Source organism: Ruditapes philippinarum, unplaced genomic scaffold, assembly GCF_026571515.1.
Source record: "Ruditapes philippinarum isolate M1 unplaced genomic scaffold, ASM2657151v2 ctg635_1_1_1_1, whole genome shotgun sequence".
Lineage (NCBI taxonomy): Eukaryota > Metazoa > Mollusca > Bivalvia > Venerida > Veneridae > Ruditapes > Ruditapes philippinarum.
Genome location: NW_026852468.1, coordinates 187,369 through 202,349, shown reverse-complemented (window position 1 = coordinate 202,349; position 14,981 = coordinate 187,369). Strand labels below are relative to the sequence as shown.

Genomic DNA, 14,981 nt, shown 5'->3' with positions numbered 1-14,981 from the left:
CGTGTCTGTGCTATGGTAAACATGTGCCAGTATTCTGTGTAAATACATTGTTAAAATTCTCCAGAAAACATTTGCCATTATATGTGTATGTATATTTTGGCAATTGGACTTTGTATCATCCTTTACGCTAGATGAACTTCGTGTATGAAAAGAAAATATCATTCATTATCTCAGTGCACATCTGTATTCTGTTATTTTCGGTATACACTGAAACAATCCAGAAAACGTATATTATAGGGTGTCAGGATATATATATTTGTTTCCTCTGATATAATTGGATCATGAAGTCCTGATGAAAATAGTCGTGATATACAAGAAGATCCAAGTTAACTTTAACTTTATTGTAGAAATTACATACAATGCATGCATACACATACGCATATACATATACTAAATAGCCATTCAAAATTAAACAATATGCATACACAGGAAGGCGATAAAGTAAGAGTTTGAAAATAGAGAAAATCGGAATCCCTAAAGAACGCTATAAACGACAAAACTGAAAATGATGCAGGCTCGATTCGGGGTCACACAACACAATGTTGGTGCTAAAGGGCGGTTATAAACAGATAGTGAAAAAAGGACACATTAAAGGCAGTTTAAGTAGCGATGTCACGAAATAAAAATAATGGTAATGTAATAAAGTTGTTTTGGAAATATAATATTTAAAGCAAAACTAATCTAATAATTATAATATATAATGTATCTATGTATGAAAGACATCAACACATGAATTTCTAGTAAACCCCTTTTATACACAATTCTAACCTGTATCAATGTATAAAAAAGAACATACATGTATTTACAATAGTAAGTGGCAATATCGAATATGTTGATAAAAAGTAAATATAAGACAATATATTTTCTCTAGTGTTGTACACGATTTTAAAATCTGTTTTTCTAGCCATTTTCTCAAAGGTTAAAAAGGAAACAAACACACAAAATTAAACAAACAATAACTATTATATTTTGCTAAGAATGTTGTTATATTCAATTCAATTCAAAATCTTTATTGCTCTAAACATTATACAATTCTTTTAGCATCAGAATATAAACATATGAACAGAGAAAGTACAATATCAATTAGATTTACAAAGATTTTTTTTCTAGAATATATGAGATGTTTAAAAAAAGCAACTAACATACATACATTATCTATTATTAGATGCGGGCAGATTAAGGTAAAAATGCACAGATATCTAAAGATCTAATTTTCTCTTAATAAAAAGGCATAATAAATAAATTTAGCTAAACAGTATATGGTCTTTTTTGAGTTGCCACTTATAGAAATCACAAAGAAATGCATATTTCAAAATATGCATATCAGTCTAGTGGATGTTGAAACTAGACATATTTTACTTTAAGACTGATTTTATCAAACAATTATGTCACACGGGCAAGTAAGTACTCCGTCATTATAAATCAAAATGCTATTATTATTATAATGTTCAGATTTGTATCCTATATGTGAAGCAAAAACATTTAAACATATGTCTATAAAGCTTGAATAATAAATATATAGCAAATTTAATGTCATTCTTATTGATGGATTTTAGAGCAAGTCTTTTTACGTTTTTAGGAATCAGTTACTTGGCCACAAACCATTCCACCCAGGTGAGTATTTTGTAAAAGTAAACATAATTTAAACTTAATAAAAGGCAAATATCTTTGTTTTAACTGATAACGTTTTTATGAAAGCTGAAATGGGTACAATATTATTTATTGTATCATAATGTGGGGACCTTTCTGTTGAAAATGTGTCAGAGTTAAATCGTATACGTACATATGCATGCACAGTGCGTTAATTGGAGTGCATTTTTAGTTACCCGCACTACAGAGCATGCCAATTGATTGACGTTTTTTTATCTTGTGTTTACTTTTTGTGACGACAGAGAAAAGAATAGCGATAAAAAATGTATTCAGATGCTTGTTCATTGATTACTTTTTCCTTGGCTTTCAACTTGTGACAACAGGGAAATGTGCTTTTATATTTGCCTATGATTCAAAAAAAAGAAAGAACATCAAAACACTCGGCAATCTAATTTATACTGGGGGGGGGGGGGGGGGGGGTAAGTCTCCCTCGTACCAATCAGATAGCCCCGTGTTTCTATGTTCTTTCTATTACTATTACAAAACTATCAGCTAGAGTTGACATGTTTCAGTAATGTTTGTGCTAGATGATACCCAATTCTTGAATTGTCAATAAAACACATTGTAATGCAAAAAGGTATATATACATGCATAAAAGCGTGTGTAATACAATTATTAAAATAAATCTAATATATTTCCCTCCTTAATCACATACATGTAGCTACGTTTCCTTTTAGCAGTTATTTGGCGACAAACCACATCACCCTGTAGTTAGCAGTGGAATGTCCACGGGATGCATGGTCGCCAACAATCCATTTACTGCTCCTTACCACGCCAAAGTTAGTTGTTATTGAAAACAACCAGGTGAGCTTATTAGATGTGACATCAAACTTGTATTCATTGCCATTTGGTTTAAGAAGCACAGAACGTATGTGCTGGGCACCAAAGTCAGGTTTAGAACCATCAAATCCGATGTTGTCGGCTTCCATAAAAGTATACTCCCCAGTGGAACCTATCCAGGAATAGCGTACATCTGCTCCATCCTGAAAAGAAATTTCAAGTAAATTTAAGTATTTTATAACTAAATCTTAATCGATCATTTTTTCTATTACGTGGTTATGAAGGAGTTTATATCGTATATTTGTCAGGGATTTTTTTGGCTTATTTTATAGCCGTTATTGGGTCATATTCCCAATTGAAAATAGTATATTATTTTCCCAATCCACAGGAAAAAATTCCCAATTGAAAGTTAATTATAAAAATATTGAATAAAAATTCTAAATCTTTGTAAATAAGGGCTTCTTCACTGTAATAATGCTAAAATTTTGAAGATGCCAGTAATTGTTTGCATCTATTTAATCACTGCAAAAAATTTCAGTCATGCATTTTTCCCAATTTTTTAATAAAACACCGCTGAAATTCCCAATTTCATGGGTATGGGTCGTGTTCCCAAAATCCTGGAAAAATCCCTGTTTGTTGTCGTATTTTTGTGATCTTTAAATATTGGTTTTGAATTAAGATTCTTTATTCAGTTTTACAACTAAACATAATTGGTTTTTATTTGGTATATGTTTTTGTAAAAATCGCCAATCATCTAATTAGTACCTTAATTTCATTTGCCAAATGTTCTTTTGAGCCACTGTTTACAGTGGGTCCAACATCAAGTTACCATTTTCCATTCTCGACGGTCTATAAACCACTTCATATCGGCAGCCGAAGCTTGACACCGTGCCCCTGTCCCTCGCCAACAAGGTAATTTGCGGTCTCTACCTTACCGTTTGTATTTACCAACACCTATCCATTTCCCTTTAGCGCCTGTCGGATTCCTTCTAGCGTTTCTATGCTGGATTTTTTTAAGTATATCTGGTAGAAATGCAGTAATAACGTCTGTTTTTACGAATTACATTAGTAGCTTGAGATATTCTGTTATTTATCATTACTTTCACACGATGTCCAGCTTTAACTGCATTAATCATTTGAGTATTGACCCTCCCTTTACGGATTCCCATTCTGATCATGGGAATACACGAACTGCCAACATGGATCAAAGTACCATTTCGTTTCCCGTTTGCTTGAATCGACTGAGAACCGTCTGTTTTCACCTACCAGATATTGACTTACTTCGACATGTCCGTTTGAAGCAAAGTGTTGAAACAACCAATGACCAGATGTCTAAAATTAAATAAAAAAGGAATGTATGAGATTTTTGCATTCTCCGGTTTAAATGAATTACATACGTAAACTCTTGTTAGACATGAAAAAGTGAAAATGGAAACATTTGAGTGTACATTGTATATCATATAGTTTGATACGAAATACACATACATAATGTGTATTTTGATAGTTTGTTGTAAACCATATATATATTATATATATATATATATATATATATATATATATATATATTATATATATATATTATATATATATATATATATATATATATATTATATATATATATATATATATATATATATATATAACACTTTCAACTTTCCAAATTTCATCGGGAATGGTTTTAACGAAAAACATGTTTTACCGAAATTTGACTACAGTCTTGAATTTTTCCCGCTAAGGGGCAAGTTCCAAACTGTTTTGGGCAACAATCTCTTTTGTCCATCTGACGAAACCTCAAGGTTATCTGCTCTGTAAATATTCTTTCCGTGTTAAGAGATTTGGATTTTTGCCTTTAACTGTCACACCCCATAACCACTTTGTTTAAACAGCCTTGAATATGTGCATTCCCACTGCAAACTTGATATCATTTCCGGTCGCTGGGACGGCTGTCATATATTTGTCTTCTACCTCCCTGTGTCAAATAATTAAATCATATAAACCCCAATACAATGGTAATTTAAGGAATGGAAAAATACATTGAATTTTTTTTATTGTAACCGAAGACAAGCATTTTAAGTGGAAATCGATTTTTAAAGACTTTATATTGAGAATATTTTTCAAGAAAATCAAGCAATATGAATGAAATTAATGTGGTGTAGTTATTTTACGATATAACTTGCAAAAAGTTCTTTACTGGGAATTTTCAAGGGTTTATTACATTTTTATATTCTCATTGTAAAGTACTTGGTCAAAATTACAATTTATTAAGTGACACGAAAAAAGATCTTATTGCAGACAAAAACGCTTTTCTCGGATTTCATTCTCGAAATAAAGCCCAAATCAATATGTAAACTCAATTGTACACAAGGTTAAAAATTGGTCATTCATTCTTGTTATACCATTTTTGGTTTGTATATTTCCATTTCAAAATTTCGAAATATCTTGAATAAGTAAGAGAATTTATGGAAAATAAAGATATCTTAATCATGTGGTGGTGCAACCGCCCAAACTTTGTAATATTGAACTTGTACTTTTTTTTTCTTCATGATAAATAAAATAAACCTTGCAAACCCCACTTGAATCCAATAAAAATGCCGCCTGAATTGTCAAGCTTTGGTTTTGTGCGGTCTCCAACATACCACCGTGACATCGAGAAAATCTCCGTCGTACAAGTAACCGTAAACCACCAATATGCCTTTCCCCCTGCCATCTTGTGATTTAGTCCACACATATTATTAATGTAAAATAATAGTCTGTCCCCCAATTCATTTTCTCTCTAACGATTTTCTATTTGAAATAATTAATGATATACTAGTCTTCGAATACACGTTCTGGTGGTTCGCCTCGGATGATTTAAAGTGATGATAAAGTAAATGTTCAGCCGTCCAAAACACACATCCTCAATGAAATTTTTGTATAAGGCACTTTCTTCCCCAAATGAAATGGTTCAAATAAATGATTAAAAGTTCATGGCTAAGTTTACAATACATACTTTTTCAAGTAAATGAATTTAGTTTAACAACAACTTGCATCCCCAAATTGAAGTAAGGTTTAGTCCTGTCTTACATGGTTGCATCCAATTTAAATTGAATTATGTTTTCGAAAACCATATGTTTTGTATTTATTTAAATGATTTACACATTTTAGAATATAAATGTAAAATTACTTTCGGTCCATAAAAAGTATGAAATAGGAAATTGGGCTTCATTACGGAAGAGGCATCTGAACAAGGTGTAAGTTTTTTTATTAAAACTCGAAATTTTCGAGTTACTAACTCGAAATTTTCGACTTAATTTCCGAAATTTTGAGTTATTAACTCGAAAATTTGAGTTATTTATCTCGAAATTTCGGAGTTACTTTACTCTAAATTTTAACTATTTTCTCGAAATTTTCGACTTATTAAGTTTTCCGAAATTTTTCGACTTACTTTACTCGAAATTTCGAACTTATTCACTCCTGAAAATTTCGAACTTATTAACTCGAAATTTCACTTACATTGCACGGTTCATTGGTTGCAGGTGGAAATTCAAGATACTTTCTTTGCCTGTGTAGCGTTGCAAATATAGAGACCTATGTATTTTAACAGAAAAATTTAATTTAGGGTCAAATTTGTCCAACGTACCGAACCTATCCTATCCCATTTTCTTGATTGCTTTTTTGTGTGGGGTGTCAATATTCTTTATTCAATTTATTTACCGGACTTTGAATTTATATTTGGTTGATAAAACAGTTGATAAAAAGTGGAAACTTTTGTTGTTTATATTACATGTTGGGAATAATTTAAAGCAATTCCGAATTTTTACAAATAGATATAGTCAGGTCCAACCAAAATTTGAACAAAAGGCCTCAGCAATGCCCTTTTTTGGCCCCACTCCCTGGTACTTTTCCTCAATGTCCCACACTGAAGTAAAGGATCCGTTTTATTACAGGGATGAGAAGAATATGATTAGTGAAAAGATTATATTCGAACAGGTGGGAACAATACAACGTCTGAAGAACCGTAAAAGTAAAATTAAAGGAAGGGCCTTTGTGTTTTTTTTAGGTAGGTGTGTTCCAGCCATTGTCAAAAGTGGACCAACTAATAAGTTTAAGTTTAACTTTTTAATAGTTTTGTCAAAGGCACCCGTTTCTCTATCTCTATCGTTCAATCGCACTCCCCACTATATCTTATATTATCTAAACTCTTGTAACTCATAACTTTGGTCATTCTAGTAATGTAACTAAGTCACTAAGTCGAAATTTCGAGTTACTTAGTTGAAATTTCGAGTAACTAAGTCTAGATTGAGATAAGTAACTGGAAATTTCGAGTTAGTATGTCGAAATTTCGAGTTGGTAAGTCGAAATTTCTAGTTACTTAGTCGAAATTTTGAGTTACCATGTCGAAATTTCGAGTTACTTTGTCGAAATTTCAAGACAAGTTACTCGGAATTTCAAGTTACAAAGTCGAAATTTCGAGTTAGTAACCCGAAATTTCGAGATAGGTTATTCGAAATTTCGAGTTATTAACTCAAAATTTCGACTTTCCAACTCAAAATTTCGAGTTAATAAAAAGCGCACACTTGGCACTTATGCTCTTCCGTACTTCATCCAGCAGTATTAAAATTTTATCCATTTAATGTGCTTTGCATGCATGTGTGATTTACCGGAACGTTGCCCATATGCCCTTTAGAAACGTGGAATGCTCTATGTGCGCAACTTCGTCTCCTACTATCAGATCGGTCTGCCCGTCCATATTGTCCTCTAAACATTTTTAAATTTCAGCGCCCTCTAAAAATAATTAACATATTATGTTGTTATATATTATATGTCTCAAATTTGTAGAGGTTTAACCTTACCACCAAAACAATAAAATCCGCACAGTGCTGTTTAAAACGTTTTGTTTTTAGTATTTTATCCCTTCTTTCAACGTCCCAATAACCCAAGTTGAAAAAAAAATGCGGTGTATATATTTTTGTACTCAAAATTTAATTATTTATAAAAAATATATACGTTAAGTAAAAATATGGCGTGGATTGTAATGTTATTTCGTTACATGATAACAATTAATGAAAACAGTTTTGCGTTTAAAGACCATTATTTTTAATTTTTGGGGAAATCGGTTTTATTTAAAAAAACTAGATATGGGTTTGTAAACAGTTGGCCCCCTATCGCAGCCAATTAGTCCATGTGGTCAGGTTATTATGACCTGCCCCCTTTTGACCTGTGACCAAACATCCAATAGGGAATCAATCTAAAGGTCCATGATAGTAACTAACGGTAATTTGTGATGTAAAGGGTTGTGTTTCCTAGAGCAACTTTATTGAAAATTATTCACCAAAATCTAACCAAATATTGTCTGTATAAATTTTATGTAGGCCTTCTTAATGTAGGCCTAACTTTAATGACGGGGCCAAATTGTTTTTTACATTTAAAACCCCTTGAAAATGTGTAAAGCAAAAAGCATTATCAGTTTTAATAAAAAAATATCAAATCCAAAGGCAACTCGAGTTGGTTGATTATTGGTCACGGGTACAAAAGGTCAATGTGACCCTTTACCCTTTGACCAAAAAATTCAGGCAACATCTACCAAGTTTTGAAGTTCCCTTGCCTTTAATGTTTCTTCATTATTGATTTGGAAACCGTTATTACCTACAAAGGTTAATGTGACCTTGACCTTGACCCCCTTAACACCAAAATCTGTTTGGGGTCATCCTCTGGTCATGGGATTATCATACCAAAATTTAAAGTTCCCCCGGCTATGCAATCTTAATTATTGATTCGAAAACTGTTTTTAAACCTACAAAGTCAATTGGATCTTGCCTTTATCCCTTGACCCCCCAAAAGCTCCATAGGGGTCCATCAACTGGTCATGGACCAATCATCATACCAAAGTTTGAATTCCTAGGCCTAAGGCGTTTTTCAGTTATTTGATCGGAAAAAGTTCTTAACCCTACAAGGTCAATGTGACCTTGACCCTTGACCCCCTTGACCCCAAAATCAATAGGGGTCATTCTACTGGTCATGGCCCCAATCCCATTCCCAAGTGGTAAGTTTTAAGGCTCAAGAGTTCTTTTAGTAATTGATCAAATCGTTTTTTTACCTTCAAGATCAATGTGACCTTGACCCTTTGACCCTTATCCCAAAATCAATAGGGGTACATCTATTGGTCATGATCAATCATCATAAATACCCAAGTATAAAGTTCCTAAGGGCCTTAAGGGTTCTTTAGTTATTGATCGGAAAAACCATTTGGTCTACGGACCGACGCCCCGACCGACAGAAAGCGAAAATGCAAAGCATATATTCCCCCCCCCCATCCCCACTTCTTTTGAAGGGGGCATAAAAACAGGTCTACATTTTAAGATGAGATGTCAAAAGGTATAAGTTATTGCATGAGAGAAACCCCAAATGGGGAATCAACGCATTTATTTTTATGAAATCGTGGTGCGTAAAAAAATTTACCATACCCCTTCTGAACAGCCGTTCATTAAGTCCGGGGAACTTTAACTTCCAGCTAAGACATTTCCCTTTGAGTCATGTTCGAACATACCAATCCGCCCATGTTGTTTTTACATTTATCGAAAACATTCAAAATATTTTTTAAAATTAAAAATTTATTGTTTCAACAAACGACATAGGCAAAACTGAAAACACTATTTCATTTTAAAAAAAAATACAAATCTTGCTTGACGATTTTTCTAATAGCTTTTTTTTAAGAAGTGGATGATTTTATTTGCGGATAGGGGGTTACCTTTTTAAACACGTTTAAAAGTAAATTCATTATCCAAAATTTTCAGAGGAAAAAATTGCAAAAAGGGACTATGAACGTAGAACGACCGAAAGCCCGGTCATCTTCGCCTATAACAAAAAACTTTTCCATGAACTTCCAGTTCTGTGACCAAATATAACAAATTACATTTAATGCAAGGCTCTTTCATCTGACAGGTCCTGCAATTCAGGGAAAACACCTTCAACAAATGGATGAAACTCCGGTAGTACCCGTTATACAGGGTACATTCTGTGATTGCCTGCAGGAACATTCGAAATATAACAGACAACTCTAATTCAAATGGTAAGAACAGAAAAAGATCAAATAGAAATTAAACCTCTCTTACGTTTTCCGATTAAAAAAAGAACTAATAAAAGGTTCAAATTTATACTAGTATATGAACCCTTTTAATTGGAAAAAAAATGAAAAAAATCATTAAAAAGCGTAATTATTGTCCCTTAATTCTTTAAAAAATTTTTATGATGATAGCATAAAAGGGTTTTTGCCACTAGAAAAAGAGCCTTTTGCGGCGCTTTAAATTTTTGTTTTCCTTATCCCTTTAAAATTTGTTTTAAATTTAAATTTATTAATTAATTTAAAAAATAAACCCCCGAAATTTTGCAAATTTTGACAGCTTTTAATTTAAAAATTAAAGAACAAATAATAAATGTTTTTTTTTTTAAATTTACTTAAATATTTTTTCCCCCTTTTATCCAAATGTCTTTTACCAATAACTTTTTCCCCTCTGGGCCCGACAGTTTTGGTCAATTGCAGTTTTACCCAACCCCAACATCTCGGAATTATCTGAATTAAAGACCCATTATGACTCATGACTCAGAAATCATTAATATTTCTAAAAAATACTCTTTTTTTGTTTTCTTGTTAAAGTTTCCAAAAATACTCAGTTGCTATATACATGATTTATCTTTTGCTTCATTTACTCAGTTGACAATCGGTATTTTTTTTACAGTGAATTAGTATTTTGTACGGAAGTCAAAATACCGATTTTTTAAAATTTTATACCTTTACGGCATTTGCCATTTTTAGCTATAGGGCTTTTTTTTTCAAAACGATTTTTTCCCTAGCAATAAAGTTGCATTTTGCAAAATGCGCAAATTTTTCGTGGGGCAAAAATGCCAAAAAAATGGAAAAAGACTACTTTTGCTGGCCCCACCTTTAAGTGAAATTTTATATAAATTATGTAATCAGAAAAAAAGAATTTTTTTTGAAGAATTAAACCCGGGAAGTACATCACTTCAAAAGTGAATTGATAATTTTTAACAGATATACCAAAATTTGCGGGACTAATAATTTTTAAAAGACCCAAAAATTCTGTTCAATGTATCTAAAATGACTTTTTAAACAGTAAAATTTAAAATTTAAAACAGCAGGGTATCAAAGATACAATTTTATTACCCATGTATTACATAATATTACACAATCGGTATTCATTTGAAAGTGGATTGGCAAGGCGGTAATTTTCAAACGGATTGATACGTGATCGAGTGACAATTAAAATTGTTATTTGCCAGCTATAGTTTTCAGTATCATTCAACCGGGACGTTTTAGTACCATGACATAGTTAATCACATAAAATTATGGAATTATCGTAATTTAAGTTACTTTTTAAGTTTATACCATCAATGTTTATTATTTTTGTGAAGCGACAATTAAATAGCGTACGTACGTGACGTGACGTGCATTTTAATATTTTACGAGAAACCGGATAAAATGTGTGTTATTTCATAACTCATCTTAACCTATCAAGAGTTTGGAACATTATTTAAATATATCTATGTGCACGTGTCTTAAAAAGTTTCTGCTTGGCATCACAGTCAAGTCGGATAAAGGATAATATTAGGTAAGCTGAAAACTAAAAATGCATTAATTATCACGTGTTCCGACTTATTTTCAGAATAATAATAAACCTCTATTTTATATGTTATAAATTTCTTTAGTTTTTATAAGAACAATTTCAACAACAATTAAATTGACTTCTTTATTTGATAATATATATATTTCGACATTTTTTACAACAATTATCTCACTGTCATGTCCGTTATCGAAAGGGGGGATTCTTAAACAATCGTCTTTTCCGTGCCTTTTTGTACAAAGCTATAAATGTATCTTTCATGTTTGTGTAAAAAGCTTTTTTATATGATTTCTTAATTTTTGCCTTAAACTAACTCGGAATTATCTATGAACTTCTACTAGGGCAACGCTTTTTTGCCCTACGCAGATTGCGCATGCGCGAGAAAATACTACTTCCGGTCAATTTTTCATAGCAACGGACCGCGTCGTAAAAAGGTCTATAATATCTTCATTTGTTTCAAACCTAACATTCTCTAAATCCATTTTAAAAATATTACTAAACACGTGTTTGATATTTCTAAATATTGAAAATGTGGATTTCTGAGGCATCATGCGCCTTTAATTATTTTATCAAATGACGAAAGTATAAGAAATTCAAATTGCTGAATTTATTGCAGTAAAATATCATATCTTTGGTATCAAAACTTATTTTAATAAGATTTACTTATTTTAATACATGATGATTTTTAGCTTATAATATTTTAGTGAGATTTACTAATTTCAATATATGATGATTCTAAGCTATTAATATAACACTGGGATAGTGCGTCTATTAAGGACGGCTTAGGATTATTCCTGGAATAATAAATACACAAACTTAAAAGACTGATGAATCACAATTTAATAAAATAGTTCTTTGTCAAAGTTACAGTGAGCGAATGTAACTTTGACTGCAAATACAGTCCTTTTTATGGAAGGTTTCCAGGAGAGTTACTCAATCTGCCAAACTGTCCAAACAATACCGATAAGGAGTTTTAACAAAAAATGTGTAATTAATAATCTGCTAAGCAAAGCCAAAGGGCTTAATTTGATTTCTGAGTGACAAAGTCTTTGAAGTTGGAGGAAATGTCAAAGGTGCTAAAACCTGAAGTCTGACTAGCTATCAGTAGCAAACAAACAATTTGGCTTCAATGTGTGAAAAATATTTTTTCAACAAAGATGGTTAAGGATATTTGTTTTGCTAAGCCGAAATACTTTGATTAAAATAAATGCAAAATGTGTGTAAAATATTATCTAATTTAGAGTTGAAATGAAAAACGCAAGACAAAGAAATATTACATTAAAACTTATTCAAAAATACAAAAACATATGAAAAAGAAATATGACATAAAATTATATAATAATTCATAAAATTTTATCACAATTTTCTGCATTATAAAAGTCTCCTATGGTCCGTTAACTTTGGACTCAAAAGTTGAAATGAAACAACAAAAGAACATATATACATGTAAATATACAAGTGATATAACACAAGGAAACATGAACATATTTGTGGCCAAATGCAAAAGACTGGTTAGACTCTATAATGTAGCTTCTCTAAAGAGTATCAGAGGTGAAATCTGTTTGAATTCGGTCATTTATTGGCATTAGGAACCCCTTATGTTGAATGTGTACATAAACAAAGAAGGGTTTCTTTAAAATAGAGCGTATTTTGAAGTACTGTTTCAAACTGAGACTGATTTTGTTTGGCACCAAAACTGGCATGTTATTACGACAGTCAGTAATGATAAAATTTGGCCAGTCAAAGGTTAACACTTTTTGGTACCATGGTCCATGCAAAGCAAAATTACATATATCAGACGGTGCTTTGATTTTGCAATAGGTAGGACGATAAAGGCAAATGCATTACAGGCATAATAATGCATGAGTCACCAGAAGTTATTTCCAAATGTAACATGGTTTTTGTTGAAAAACTGTTGCTTGATTCTGGTTTAGGTGGTGCTTTGTAAATAAAAGATGGTACATTTGAAGTGAACCCTTTTACATAGTTGGCTTTATGAAGAAACACTAGTGCGACAGAAAGTTTCCTTATTTTACAAAATGACAAATTCGTAATTAATGTAGAAAGCACAGTGACACTCATGGTAACAAAAATTAAAATATCATTCATATGTGGCCACTCAGATTTATTTGCATTTAAGGTATCGTTCAGTCGAACAGATGTCTCAGCCATAATAGTGTTAATTTGAACCATAATATGGTTTATTATTAAACACGTATCATTGTTACATGTTACAAGTGGGTCTAAACTAAGTGATTGTGATATTTGCAACTCAAAAGTATGCAAACAATAGTCATTCGAAAGATGCAGATCTGCGGCCGACTTAAACATAGTTCCACAATTGAGCCTGGACAATGATTTCGCACACGTGGTAGGCCTAACACAACAATTCAGAAGGACAATGGCCCAAAGAAGTAGTTTCATTGCTTTCAGTTTTCCAGTCGGACCTACAATAAACGTAAAAAAACTGTATGTAGCGTAGCCGGGTTAGGTGGGGATCAGTCACCTGATAACACTATAAGACAACAAATGTGAATTTGTTATGGTTGGCCTGACTACATAAAAAAAGATTTTGAAAATTAAAGATTGGTGTACCAATTAGACTAGAGAACTGAAGCACCAAGCCACTTAATTGTTCCAGAATTTTCATTGAAAATTGAATTTGACCCTACTGATATTATTCTGCAACACGTGCTTTGCTACGAGTCATCATACCATGCCTAGACTGCTTACGTTCAGCCTTGTGGATGTTATGTTTTTGAATATCCTCAGGATTGCATTTTTCCAAGGGAATCCATTCAGTAGAATCCTTGAATTGGTAATGCTTCCGTCCATCGATGGTTTTCTGTTTTACAATAGAACCTGAATGCAAATGTTTACCACCTTCTTCAGAATTCCCAGAGGGTTTTACTGAATCTTTAACCAATTTGGTTTTTTTCAGGAGGTGACTGACCAACACTGGAGCCTTTGGCCCCAGCAGGTTGAACAGCCTTGGCAAGCTTTTGCCTTACAGTTTCAGGCTTCACATACTTTTTGATGCGTGATGCATTGATCAAGTCTTTCAGAGGAATCTGAGTTTTGCAATCAATCAAGCGATATGAGAAATTTGGTTCGAGTCTAATGATATAGTAAGGACCAATATGCTTATGCATGAGTTTTGGTGAAATTCCTTTTTTAGTTCTCATGATTTTCAGAAGAACCCAATCTCCTACGATAAAATTGGTTCCTTAGCTTTAATATCATGCCGTTTCTTTGACTTTTCCTGGGCAATTTTCATATTGGATCCAGCTATCTCTTTGGCAACTGTTAAGTTTTGAAGCTGTTGTTCAAAGAAACACTGAGCATCCATTCCCATATTTGTTTTAGGAATAAGGGATGTATCTACAGGTAACTTCATTTCCTTACCGAAAAGCATGAAAAATGGTGAAAACCCTGTTGACTGTGTTGCTGGTGACATACGGATGGCCATCATTGCTGCTGGCAAGATGGAAGGCCAATTTTGCTGGTGTTCGTTGACATAGACCCAAAGTATTTGTTCCAGAGTCAAATTTAAGCGCTCACAGGTCGCATTTGTCTGAGGCTGATATGCACTGGTGTGATGTCTGGTTATGTCGAACATCTCACACAATGCACTCACTAATTTAGACATAAAATTGCGACCCCTATCTGAAACAAGTACTCGCGGAGCACCATACCTGGTAAATACTTCCTTAAAGAGAATGCAGAAAATTGTGATAAAATTTTATCTAATTTAGAGTCGAAATGAAAAACGCAAGACAAAGAAATATTACATTAAAACTTAAAAATACAAAAATACAAAAACATATGAAAAATAAATATGACATAAAATTATATAGTAATGTATAAAATTTTATCACAATTTTCTGCATTATAAAACTATTTATACAAAAGCTTAAAATTTGTGTGAAAAAA

General features: G+C 32.4%; 1 protein-coding gene across 1 annotated transcript in view; it reads right to left on the bottom strand.

The window, feature by feature from the left end:
* Positions 1-14,981, bottom strand: part of LOC132713796 (uncharacterized) — a 70,390-nt gene that overhangs the window by 25,006 nt on the left and 30,403 nt on the right. The window lies entirely within an intron of this gene.